We start from the raw sequence: 12504 nt of genomic DNA, 5'->3' as shown, positions 1-12504 counted from the left end.
TGGGCTTTCCTGCTCACCAATCGGCAAGATCCCGATTGACGTCCTCTTTGGGGACAAAGATCACTTCCGAAGAGACTCTATTTGGTTTAAGGTAGTGGACCTTGAGAGCCCATACCATGCGCTACTTGGCCGGCCCGCCTTGGCCAAGTTCATGGCGGCCCCCCACTACGCATACCTCAAGATGAAGATGCCCAGTTCCAGGGGAATTCTGAATGTGGCCGGCGACTACCGGAAGTCGTCCGCTTGCGCGGTCGAGAGCAGTCGGCTGGCCGAGTCCCTAGTGATTGCAGCCAAGAAGCGACTCCTTGAGCGAGTTGTGGCGATGGCCGGCAAGCAGCTGGAGATATCGCCCGACCCGAAGGAGTCGGAAGCCGAAGGTTCGTTCAAGCCGGCCAAAGAGACAAAGAAGATACCCTTGGATCCGGAGCGCCCAGAGAGGTACGCCGTCGTAGGTGCAAACCTCGACAGCAAATAGGAAGGCGAGCTCATCGATTTCCTCCGTGAGAATCGGGACATCTTCGCATGGTCTCCCAAGGACATGCCAGGTATACCGACGGATTTTGCCGAGCACAAGTTACACGTCCGATCTGATGCAAAGCCGGTCAGGCAGCCCCTGCGCCGCTTATCAGAAGAGAAGAGAAGAGTTGTCGAAGAAGAGATAGCCCGACTCCTAGCAGCCGGCTTCATTATGGAAGTTTTCTTGCCGGAGTGGCTGGCAAATCCGGTCCTGGTGCTAAAGAAGAACAAGCAATGGCGAATGTGTATTGACTACACGAGCCTCAACAAGGCCTGCCCCAAGGACCCATTTGCTCTACCAAGAATTGACCAGGTGATAGACTCCACAACCGGATGCGAGTTGTTGAGCTTCTTGGATGCATACTCAGGATATCACCAGATCAAGCTGAATCCGGCTGACAGATTGAAGACTGCCTTCATCACGCCGTTTGGAGCATTCTTCTACCTCAGCATGACGTTCGGCTTAAGGAATGCTGGCGCCACCTTTCAGCGTTGCATGCAGAAGTGCCTCCTCAAGCAGCTCAGCAGGAACGCCCACATTTACGTGGACGACATGGTGGTGAAGACGGAAAAGCGAGGAACACTGCTGGAAGACCTCAAGGAGACCTTTGAGAACCTGCGTCGGTTCCAGATCAAGCTCAACCCCGAGAAGTGTGTCTTCGGAGCACCAGCCGGCCAGCTGCTAGGTTTCCTGGTCTCTGAACGCGGCATAGAATGCAACCCAGTAAAAATCAAGGCCATCGAGAGAATGGAGGTACCCAGCCGACTGCTGGATGTGCAGAAGTTCACCAGCTGCTTGGCATCCATCAGCCGATTCATCAGTCGGCTGGGCGAGGAAGCTCTCCCCTTGTACCAACTCATGAAGAAGACCACTTTTTTCGAGTGGAACCATAAGGCGGATGAAGCTTTCCACCAGTTGAAGAAGATGCTGACTACTCCACCCGTCATGGCAGCTCCGACTCCCAAGGAACCTATGCTCCTGTACATCGCCGCCACCAGCCGAGTAGTCAGCACAGTCATTGTAGTAGAGCGCAAGGAGGAAGGCAAGGCGCTACCTGTCCAGTGACCAATATATTACCCGAGCGAGGTACTGTCGACCTCCAAGCAGAACTACCCCCACTACCAGAAGATGTGCTATGGCGTGCACTTTGCTGCCAAGAAATTGAAGCCTTACTGTCAAGAGCATCCAATCACAGTGGTCTGCACGGCTCCACTTGCCGAGATCATCGGTAGCCGAGATGCCTCTGGTCGAGTGGCCAAGTGGGCCATAGAGATGGCTCCTTACACCATCTACTACCAGCCCCACACCGCTATCAAATCACAAGCACTGGCCGACTTCCTCGTCGACTGCGCCGAGACCCAGTACCTGCCTCCAGCGCCTGACTCCACCCATTGGCGGATGCACTTCGACGGCTCCAAGATGCGCACCGGCTTGGGAGCCGGCGTCGTCCTCACCTCTCCCAAAGGCGATAAGCTCAAATATGCATTGCAAATCCATTTTGCCGCCTCCAACAATGTGGCCGAGTACGAGGCGCTCATTCACGGGCTCCGGCTTGCCAAAGAACTTGGCATCCGCCAGATCTTGTGTTATGGCGACTTGGACTTAGTGGTCCAGCAGTCATCTGGCGACTGGGACGCGAAAGACGCAAACATGGCGAGCTACCGTTTCCTCGTGCAGCAACTCAGCGGGTATTTCGAAGGGTGCGAGTTCCTCCATGTGCCAAGAAACGATAACGACCAAGCATACGCCTTGGCATGAATCGGCTCTACCCGCCAAGCAATACCATCTGGCGTCGCCCTTCAACGCCTCCTCAAGCCGTCTGTCAAGCCTTCACCAGAATCAGATTCCATTTTTGTGCCGGCTCCTCCCGAAGACGGCAGATCCGACTCCAGAGCTCCGGTAGTCGGAACGGGGACTTTGGCGGGCGACTCCAAAGCTTTCACAGTTGAGCCCGGCCTGGGAACTGCGGTGACGGACTCGAAGATTCCAGAACACGGCCCAAGGACCGCGCTAGTCGGCCTGGGGACTTCATCAGCCCAGCAAGCGGCTGTTGACTCCAGCCCGCCGCCTCCCAGCCCAGCCGCCCTCGTCCAAGTCGCAGTTCTGGTAGTCAAAGAAATAGCAGCACCCTCATGGGCCCAGCCCATCCTCAAATTCCTGGTGAACAAAGAGCTACCAACTGATGAGACCTCAGCTTGGCAAGTACAACGCCAGGCGGCAGCCTATACCATAATCAATAGAGAGCTGGTCAGGCGCAGCGTCACTGGTGTCTACCAGCGCTACGTAGAGCCAGAGCAAGGCCAGGCGATCCTCAAAGACATCCATCAAGGCGAATGCGGCCACCATGCGGCTTCAAGAGCACTCGTCGCCAAAGCTTTTCGGCACGGTTTCTTTTGGCCGACTGCCTTGGAAGAGGCCAAGGAGTTGGTCCAAAAATGCAAAGGGTGCCAGAAGTTCAGCTCCAAGCCGCACCAGCCGGCTTCCGCGCTCAAGACCATCCCCATTGCTTGGCCTTTCACAGTTTGGGGTCTAGACATTGTGGGACCATTCAAGACAGCACGAGGTGGTCTAACTCACCTACTTGTTGCAGTGGACAAGTTCACCAAGTGGGTGGAAGTGAAGCCAATTAAGAAACTGAACGGTCCGACTGCCGTGACCTTCGTCACCGATATCACAATTCGGTACGGCATACCACACAACATCATCACCGACAACGGCACAAATTTTGCCAAAGGCGCTTTGGCCCGTTTCTGCGCAACACAGGGCATCCGACTGGACCTAGCGTCCGTCGCCCACCCACAGTCAAACGGCCAAGTGGAGCGAGCAAACGGCCTCATCCTATCCGGCATCAAGCCTCGGTTGATCGAGCCTCTGGAGCGCTCGGCTGGCTGCTGGCTCGACGAGCTGCCAGCCGTCCTCTGGAGTCTGCGTACGACTCCAAACAAGTCAACCGGCTTCACGCCCTTCTTCCTCGTCTACGGTGCCGAAGCCGTCATCCCAACGGACATAGAGTTCAACTCCCCACGAGTCATCATGTACACCAAGGAGGAAGTAGAAGAAGCATGACAAGACGGCGTCGATTTGCTGGAAGAGGGCCGGCTGTTGGCACTCAGCCGGTCCAGCATCTACCAGCAGAGCCTGCGCCGATACCACAACAGGAAGGTCAGGCCAAGATCTTTCCAAGAAGGCGACCTTGTGCTCCGGCTGATCCAGTGAACAGTCGGCCAGCACAAGCTGTCGCCGCCTTGGGAAGGCCCTTTCATCATCAGCAAAGTACTAGGCAACGATTCCTACTACCTGATGGACGTTCAGAAGCCCCGAGCATGCAAGATGGATGACTCCAGCAAGGAGACATGGCGGCCATGGAATGCAAATCTTCTCCAAAGATTTTACAATTGATGCAGTATGTACCATGCTACCTTTTGTATTAAAGTACCAAGACTTCGGGCCCCCCGAGACGAGCTCGGGGACTGCCCTCTTTTGTCTGTATGATAAAAATTATGCCTACAAGTATGTTACTCTTTGTCATGCCGCTTGGCACCGGGCTCGAGAAGTCGGCCCGGGGACTTGCTGCCTTGCACTATGAAATGCTTCCTGTAGCCGGACAAGTAGTGTGTAACACCTAAGCTGTCTTCTGTCAGAAGCCGCAGCTCGCAGAGCGACTGTACGGTGGGCAGAGGTAAGGTAGAATGGGTGCTCGCAAGAAAAATGGCTAAGGACTCATAGCATAAAACATAGCTCAAGACGGCTTCCAGCCTTTCTCGCAAACCGACTCTCGGACAGTCGGATTGTCGTTTTCTATCCAACTTGCTCAAACAATCTTGAAATCGGCTAAGTACTTGCTTTCCCAAAGTAGCCTAGCACTTGATCCAGCAACAGTCCGCAGAGCGGCTGTCCGATTGGCAAGGCAGGCAACTAAGAGAAAGCGGCAAAGGAAAACAGCCAAGAGAACAATGAGCAAGAAAAGATATATATATATATATATATATATATATATAACATAGGCCCTTGGCCGAATTGTCGAGTAGAGGTTCAAAATACACCCCGCGGGTGGAATTGTGCGAATTAACAAGTTCTTCAAAAGACTACTGAAGCAGATAAAACAAAAGTCACAGCGGCAGCTTAGGAGGCGGCAGACGGATTCGGGGGGTCGGAGGAGGCGCCAGCGTCAGGCGTCGGGGCGGTCGGCCGGCTAGTCTTGGCTTGATCGCCTCCGGCAGCAGTCGGGTTGGTCGCACACGGCTCGTTGCTGGAGGCGCGGTCGGGCTGAGGCTGGCCGTCTGCTCCGTCTTCTGGTGCCTCCGCCTTGCCCTCATCCTCCGCCTCGTCCTCCTCCTCGACGCTGGAGCCAATCACCTCCGCCGAGTCTTCGTCGTAGTCTGGGTTCATCCCAAACCACTCCGGCGGTACCTCCTCGCCATCTTCAGACCGCTCGGGGACGAAGATGCTCGTGTTGGTGTACTCGGCGATCGCCGCAGCATGCTTGACGAGGGCGTCTTCCGCAGCCGCCAGCTCCGGCTAGGCCTCCGACCGAAGCGTGGCCAACCGGTCTAGATCCAGCCCCGGGTACCATGCCTTGACGAACTCCAAGGCCCGACGCGCTCTAGCCCGGGCCGAAGAGCCCTTCCAGGCCTCGAGGCGACCAGCCACGACCTCCAACCAGTTGGTCGTCAGGCTGGGGGTACGTGGAGCCTGCATATCTGGCCAAAGGGCAGAAATCGCCTGGGCACAGACGCGCTGAAGCCGGCGCAGCATCCGGTGAGCCGGACGGAGGCGAGCCTCGATGCTCAAGATGTGCTCATCAAGAGTTCGGGGGGCATCGGCGGCGATCTCCGCGCCCTCCGCCCTCCGATTTTCACGATCGGCCTCGATGGCTTGGATAGCGGCCTGCGACTGCCCAGGGAAGAAGTCTGCAAAAGACACGAAGAAACGAAAAAGCAAGTCAAAAACCAGGAGTCGGCACGATCTAAGTCGGCAGCTCGAAGAAAGAAAATAAAGAGACTCACCATCAACGATGTCTTCAATATCGTGCAAGCTGGAGGACAGTAGCGCCTCCTTGTCAGACCAGGAGGAGCGCTCGCTCGCGAACTCAGCCAAGAGGGCAGTTTCCGTCTCCTCCGCCTCCCTCTGCGACTTCGCAAGCAGCTCCTTCTGCTCTGCCAGCTGAGTGGCCAGCAGATCGCGCTCTGTGGCGAGCCAGCTGCACTCCTCCCCTTTGGCGAGGTGGGCGGAGTTGGCTTCGCTCAGCTGCTGTTGAAGAGCAGCGTTGGCTCCTGAAGGAAAGGAAGAAAGACAACAGTCGTCAATAATGTAGGTCGCCGGGGAGATCCGGCCCGACTGCTCAGCAGTCGGCCCGAATCTCGGGGACTACAACCCGCGGGTGCGCTAGCGCGCCCCTGTAGAGAAGAAAAAAGAGGGAAGGACTTACTCCGGCTCTCCGCCAAGTGGCGGTCCGCTTGCCCAGCTCTTCAACATTACGGTTGAAGGCAGTGACGCGGAGGTTGTGGTAATCCTACAACAAGCATTTTAGACAAAGTTAGTACCCAGAAGTTCATCAATTGGAGTTCCGGGCCGCCTGCTCAGCAGCCGGCCCGAAACTCGGGGACTACACCCAGTGGGTGCACTGGCGCGCCCCCACAGAGAGGAACAAGAAAAACAAAGGCCCAAAGAAAAAACATACCCGGACGGCTGCCCGTGACGCTAGGAACGCCTTGGTGCAACTCTAGAGGGCGTCGCCCTCAGCGCGGAGCTTCGCCTGGATGTCCAGGAGCGCTCGGTTCAGCGGCCCTGTGCCGCCTCCTCGCACCCACCCAACAGGTGCGGCTCTCGTCACTTCGGCGTCTGGAGCCGCCGAGCTGGCGGTGCCGGCTTCCAGGGGGCGGGGTGCCGAAGTCGCCTTCTCCAGACGACGGCGCGCTGGCAAGCCAACCTGGAGGAGTAGCCTCGCCACGGCCTCGTCTTCGGTCGACGGCACCGGAGGGTCCGCTGGCTGCTCACCTTGTACGCCTTCAGACGGCGGCGGAGGCGGCGGCGAAATGTTCGCGCCCGGAGTAGAGGGATCGCTGTCTTCCCTTTCCTCGACGAGGTTCTCCCCGCCGGCTTCTCCAGTCTGCCCCGTGAACTCCGGGGGCGGCGGCGCAGAGTTCAGCGGGGTAACAAGCAAGGCCGACTGGCGGCGTGCGGCTTCCTCAGCCTGCTGCTTCGCCGCGGCGGCGGCTTTTGCCTCCGCTAGTTTTTTCTTAGCGGAGGCCTCCGCCCTGTCGGTCTCCGCCTTCTCCAGGTGGAGGGCTTCTTCTTCATTGCGCTTCTCCTGCGCATTCCGCTCCGTCGCCTCCCGGAGGTCGGCAGCGGGGTCTATCCGCCGAGTGGTGGCGGGCATCTCCGCTGACCCCATGACGGAGGCGGCGGCGACCCGCTCAAGAGAGAGGGGAGCCCTGAAGAAAGAGGGGCGAGCAGAGACTCAGACAAAACACGAAGAAAGAATAAACTTTGAAGACAGAATACTTACGCAGAGACCAACGGCGGCTTCTTCACTTCCTTACGGAAGCGGATGGCCTTCGCGGCTGCCTTGTCCCGCTGGGTCGCTGCAGCTGAGCCCTTGGGCTTCTTCGGCCGGCTGCCGAACAAAGTCGGCACAGCCCGGCGCTTCTTCCCGCCGCCTGGAGCGCCCGACGCGGCAAAAGAGCCCGCACTCGGCTGGCTGGCTCCTGGCTGATGGCGAGGGGCGACTCCTCCCTCGCACTACTAGGAAAAGGGCTATAGATAGGATTGATACTAATGACGCACCATGGAAGCAGTGCGCCACTACTATATACTAATGGCGCACCGGTTGGTGATGCGCCATTAGTGTGGAAGACACTAATGGCGCACCAGAAACTGGGTGCGCCACTAGTATTAAATTATTATTTTTTCCATTTTTCCATACATACTAATGGCGCATCAGGTCGGGGGTGCGCCATTACTAGTTCTAAGTAGTAATGGCGCACCAAGCAGACAGTGCGCCATTACTGTAAAAAAAATTTATTCTTTTTTTTGCAAAACTACTAATGGCGCATCGTTTCATAGTGCGCCATTACTAGTTTAAACTAGCAATGGCGCACTATTACCCGGTGTGCCATTAGTATATATATTTATTTTTTTTACTTCAAGATTCACGCATTTCACTCGTTGTTTAAACTAGTAAAGAGCACAACTCATGTTTCACGCGTTGGTTCAAGCAGAAGCTTCTGTCGTACCCTTTACATGAAGATTCTTCCGCGGAAGAACAAATCATATTCGCCTTGTCACAGGGCGCCGAGCACAACCTGATGACCTATGAGGCGTACGATATCAAATTTGAACTCATGAATATTTTTAAACTCATGAATATTTTTAAATTTCATGGGCACTTTTCGAATTCATGAATATTTTTTCAAATTTGATGAATATTTTTAAATCTCGATCGCTATCCCCCTTCATCTCAATCTCGATCCCCCCCCCCCGCACCCTCTCCCGCTAGCTCCACCACCGCCGACGACCCACCGCACCCTCCCCTGCTCCACCGCCGCCGCCGACCCACCGCACCCTCCCCGGCCCGCTCCACCGCCGCCGAACACCTCCCGCACCCTCCCCCGCTAGCTCCACCACCGCCGATGACCCCCCGCACCCTCCCCCGCTCCACCGTCGCCGCCGACCCACCGCACCCTCCCCAGCCCGCTCCACCACCGCCGAGCTCCCCCATTTGATGATATTTTTTCATATTCATAAAAAAATTATTACTGTTTTTATAAAAAAATATTAAAAAATAGCAACAAAAAATAATAATAATAATAATAAACATACTAATGGCGCACCGCTCGTGTAGTGCGCCATTGCTATCTAAAAAAACATTCTAATGGCACACCTCTCTGGGATGCACCATTGCTATCTAGAAAAAACATTCTAATGGCACACCGCTCGGGGGTGCGCCATTAGTAATCTTCCCCCTAGCCCGACCCCTTCGTCCCTCCCTCTCGCCAGATCTAATCCCCCCCCCCCCCCCCCCCCCCCCCCCCCCCCCCCCCCCCCCCCCCCCCCCCCCCCCCCCCCCCCCTCGCCCCCCCCCCCCCCCAAAACTAAACCCCCCCCCCCCCGCGCGCGCTGCCCCGCCCCACGTCGCCGCCGCCCCTACGTGCGCCGCCGCCCCGCGCCCCCACCACTGCAGCTCTGCCATAGCCGACGCCTCCGCGACCTCGCCGTCGCCGACAGCCTCCCCGCGTCGGCCCCTGCCCTGCGCCGCCTCTACCTCAGTCCATGCACGGGGTGCAGGACAACGACCGCGGCCGCCGGCCTCCCCACGACCAACCGAGGCGCCCAGGAGGACTCCCCGACGACCAATCGAGCCATCCCTTCGACGACGCCGCCGCCAACCCCAACCCTGACCCCAACCTCTCCAGCGACCGGCCGCGCCCGCCCAGGTACCTCTCCTCCTTCCTCCTTCCTCCCTCTCCTCCTTCCCCATGGAGAAAATGATATAGCTCCTCCTACAACATGTATAGATCAATCAGTTCAGTTCTAGTGCTGCTGGACTTTTGCACCATACAAAAATGTACTACTAGTTGAAAATCTTTACTTGAGAGAGCTTCATAAGTAGAAGGTTCCAAAGAATAAAAACCAGTAGTAGCACACTAGCACAGTAGTACTGCCACCTCCCAGAGTGTTGAAAATCTTTACTTGAAAGCCTGCAAATGCATGTACACACAGGTAGGGAATGTAAGATGAAGCATGTACTTTACAACCTAATCTAATGGGCTGGCACAAAGTGAAAACCAAAACAATAGTTAATCAAGCAAAGGTAGATTAGATTAGATGGCAAAAAGCACAAATGTCCCTGCCTATCCATTTTTTTCTCAAGTTGAGCTGGTAAGTTTCAGATGTTCAATGATGCTGTAGGAAAAAAATGGATGAAGAAAGATATGTGTGGCTGCCTGAGAGAAGTATTTGCACAAACAAATTATAATTAATGTGTTGATGAAATTTTGGGTTTTCAAATTGGAACCAAAAACCAACCCATACCTTTAGACTCTTTTGGAATTTCCCGAACATTTTTTTGTTTGTTCCCTTTCACTGTTTGGGGACTTTTGACTTCAGAATGAACCTTAGTAAGATTCAATTAAGACTAATTAACTGCATTTGATGTCACTATATTCTATGAATAACTTCAGTTATGATCTGTACTGGAAAACTTCAGTTAACACTCATTTTTCAGTTAACTCCTTACAGTTCAGATCATATTTTGATTGTCAATAATAGTGGAATTTTAAGGCTTTCTTAGAGGCAATACTAGTGGATTTTAGGCTTTTTTACATGCAATAATAGTGGAATTTTAGGCTTTTTTGGAGGAGTGTGTTTCATGCCGGCCTACAGTGATGAATTAGTCAGAGGATTGTGCCTTAGGATTGTGCCAAAGCTACCCATTGTATCAATTTGCTTGTCCTTTAAATAGGGGCAAGACTGTTACAGAAAAATTACTTGCAAGCATATTGTGATTTACTTGCAAGCATATTGTGCCTTAGTTATAGAAAAATTACTTGCAAGCATATTGTGGTGACCCACACTATGTTGGTTCACACTCATTGAGTTCGCTCATGAAGGGCCACTGCTACTTGAGGCCCTTGAGAGGCCCTTCGTGTCGTGATGATTTTGCAGGTACCCCGAGAGGCCCTTGAGTTTGCCGGAATGTCGATTAACTTCCGTTCCGGCAAATTCGGGTACTCCATATGTCCTATTTTCAGCAAAGGTCATGCTGAAATTTTCTGTGAATTTTAGCATGACTTTGCTAAAAATCGGACATATGGGGTACTTGCTACTAATGCATGGGCCGGGGTACCTTAGTACTTAATTAAGTAGGATCAACTGCCCCTTTATTCTTGCTGTATTAAACCATAGGTGGCAATAGAGCCAAGTGATTAGTGCCAAGTGATTAGGCCCAACCTAGGGTGCCTCGGCATCGATAAACCCTAAATGATGAAAACTTAACTTGGCTGCCCCGGATGCCACGGTGTCGATGAGAACCTAAATGATGTACGCTTAGGCTTTTAGGGTGCCTCGGCGTCGACAAACCCTAAATGATGAAATCTTAGGCTTTTTGGGTGCCTCGGTGTCGATAAACCCGAAATGATGAGACCCTGATCTTGTTCCTTGACAATAACCAACTTTTTGACCAAACTTTTTTCCTATTTAGAGCGAAACATGGCCCACAACGATGAGGCCGGTGGTTCGGGCGGCAAGCAATTCTGGGAGCTGTCCTAGGATATGTCATCATCATCATCGGACGACGAAAGTCTCCTGGCGGAGTGCGACTGGTGCCACGATGATCGAGGTCTGTGCGACATGCCTCACCTGGACGATGATTGGCGCTTCAGCATTAAGCTCGAGGAGACCTTCGAAGTTGAAACAGTACACAACGACGACAAGTGTTATTTTCATAATTAAGCATGACTTCAACTATTTCAATGTGTAATTTTCATCTTTTACAATTCAAGTATAGCTTATCTCATGCCATGCAAGACGCTATGTCTTGGAGAGGATGGATTTTGAAGACCATGAAATTTCTGAAACAAAGAAAATTCACCTAAGGACTCATCATGATGTGGACTTCGAAGTAAATCTATATAATTCTGAGAGCGTAACCCATTTTGGTTGCAAAAATTGGGAAGCATTTTGCAAGATGTATGGTTTTGATGAGGGTATGCTTATCACCATGGATCTTGGTAATCCTGACATCAACCAAGACAATATGGACATTTGGGTCCTTGTTGATACGCCTCCAGTTCTACCGCTATGTGAGTTTCTCAAACATAGTTATTAGCTAATTTATATTGTTTATTTCAAAATAGTTGACAGCTTATTTCCATTGACAGCTTATTTTTATTGTTCAAAGAATGTGCGGGAGATGGTAGACAAAACCCAATACACCGATGGCTCCGAATTAACAACTTACAAGGAGAAAAATCATTTGGTCGGATTTTGTACTGACATTGAGAATTACTAATATCTACAATCAAACTCCTCAACATTATGGTAAATACGTGCCACTAGTGCATGTGTTCAACTACGGTAACTACCATGGAGATACCCTGGTAAGATTTTTACTATTACGACATCCGTGCAACTTTTGCATACTTCTAAAACTAGTACATCATTGCTAACTATGAAGTTATTACTATGTTTTTCAACAGATAATCCCAAAGAATTGTGTGCCTCACTTGATGTATCTGAAAGGTAGTGTTAATGTTTTGAACATACAGCCAGGTCGTCCTATGAATCTCAACTTTCCATACGAGATTTCTAAAAGAAGTGGAGACATGAAAATCAAAGGATGGAAAAAATGTATGGACAGTCGTAAGGAGCTTCTTGGAAGCAAAAGGAAGCGAAGCGCAAGAATTGGAGACAGGATGTTCTCCATTCTCCATAATGGAGAGTCAGGGTCTATATTGTTTTATGCTATTTTAGCTTAAATAGGGTATTTAGGTCCTGCCTAATACTGATGATCATGTGCTAAGAACAATTAAGTAGGGTTTGTTCGAAGACTATCAAGATGATGATCGTATGACTTGTTATGAATAACGAGTAGAAGTTGTATGATGATGATTAGTAGGACTTGTTAGGATTAGTATTACTTCCGACAAACTCGATACTCGCGGTCTTGAGACTTGTAATGTTTTATCTTTGTTCGGTCTTTTGAATTCGGAGACTAATATGATGAATTGTATTCGGAGACTAATCTTCTATTGTATTCGATGAATCTTATGTTGTTGTGTGCTGCTGTCTATATTCTGTCTAATAATATATTTTGTAACCTGCGCAAAAATCAGAAAAGGAAAAAAACAAATATTCATACCAATGGCGCATCACCACTAGGTGCGCCATTAGTATGCAAAAGGATACTAATGGCGCATCAAAAGAGAATGCGCCATTAGTATGACAAAGCCATGCTTATGTATGGCCCCCCGGGAGGCACACTAATG

This window comes from Triticum urartu, chromosome 5, assembly GCF_003073215.2.
Source record: "Triticum urartu cultivar G1812 chromosome 5, Tu2.1, whole genome shotgun sequence".
NCBI lineage: Eukaryota > Viridiplantae > Streptophyta > Magnoliopsida > Poales > Poaceae > Triticum > Triticum urartu.
This window is presented reverse-complemented; position numbering follows the sequence as displayed.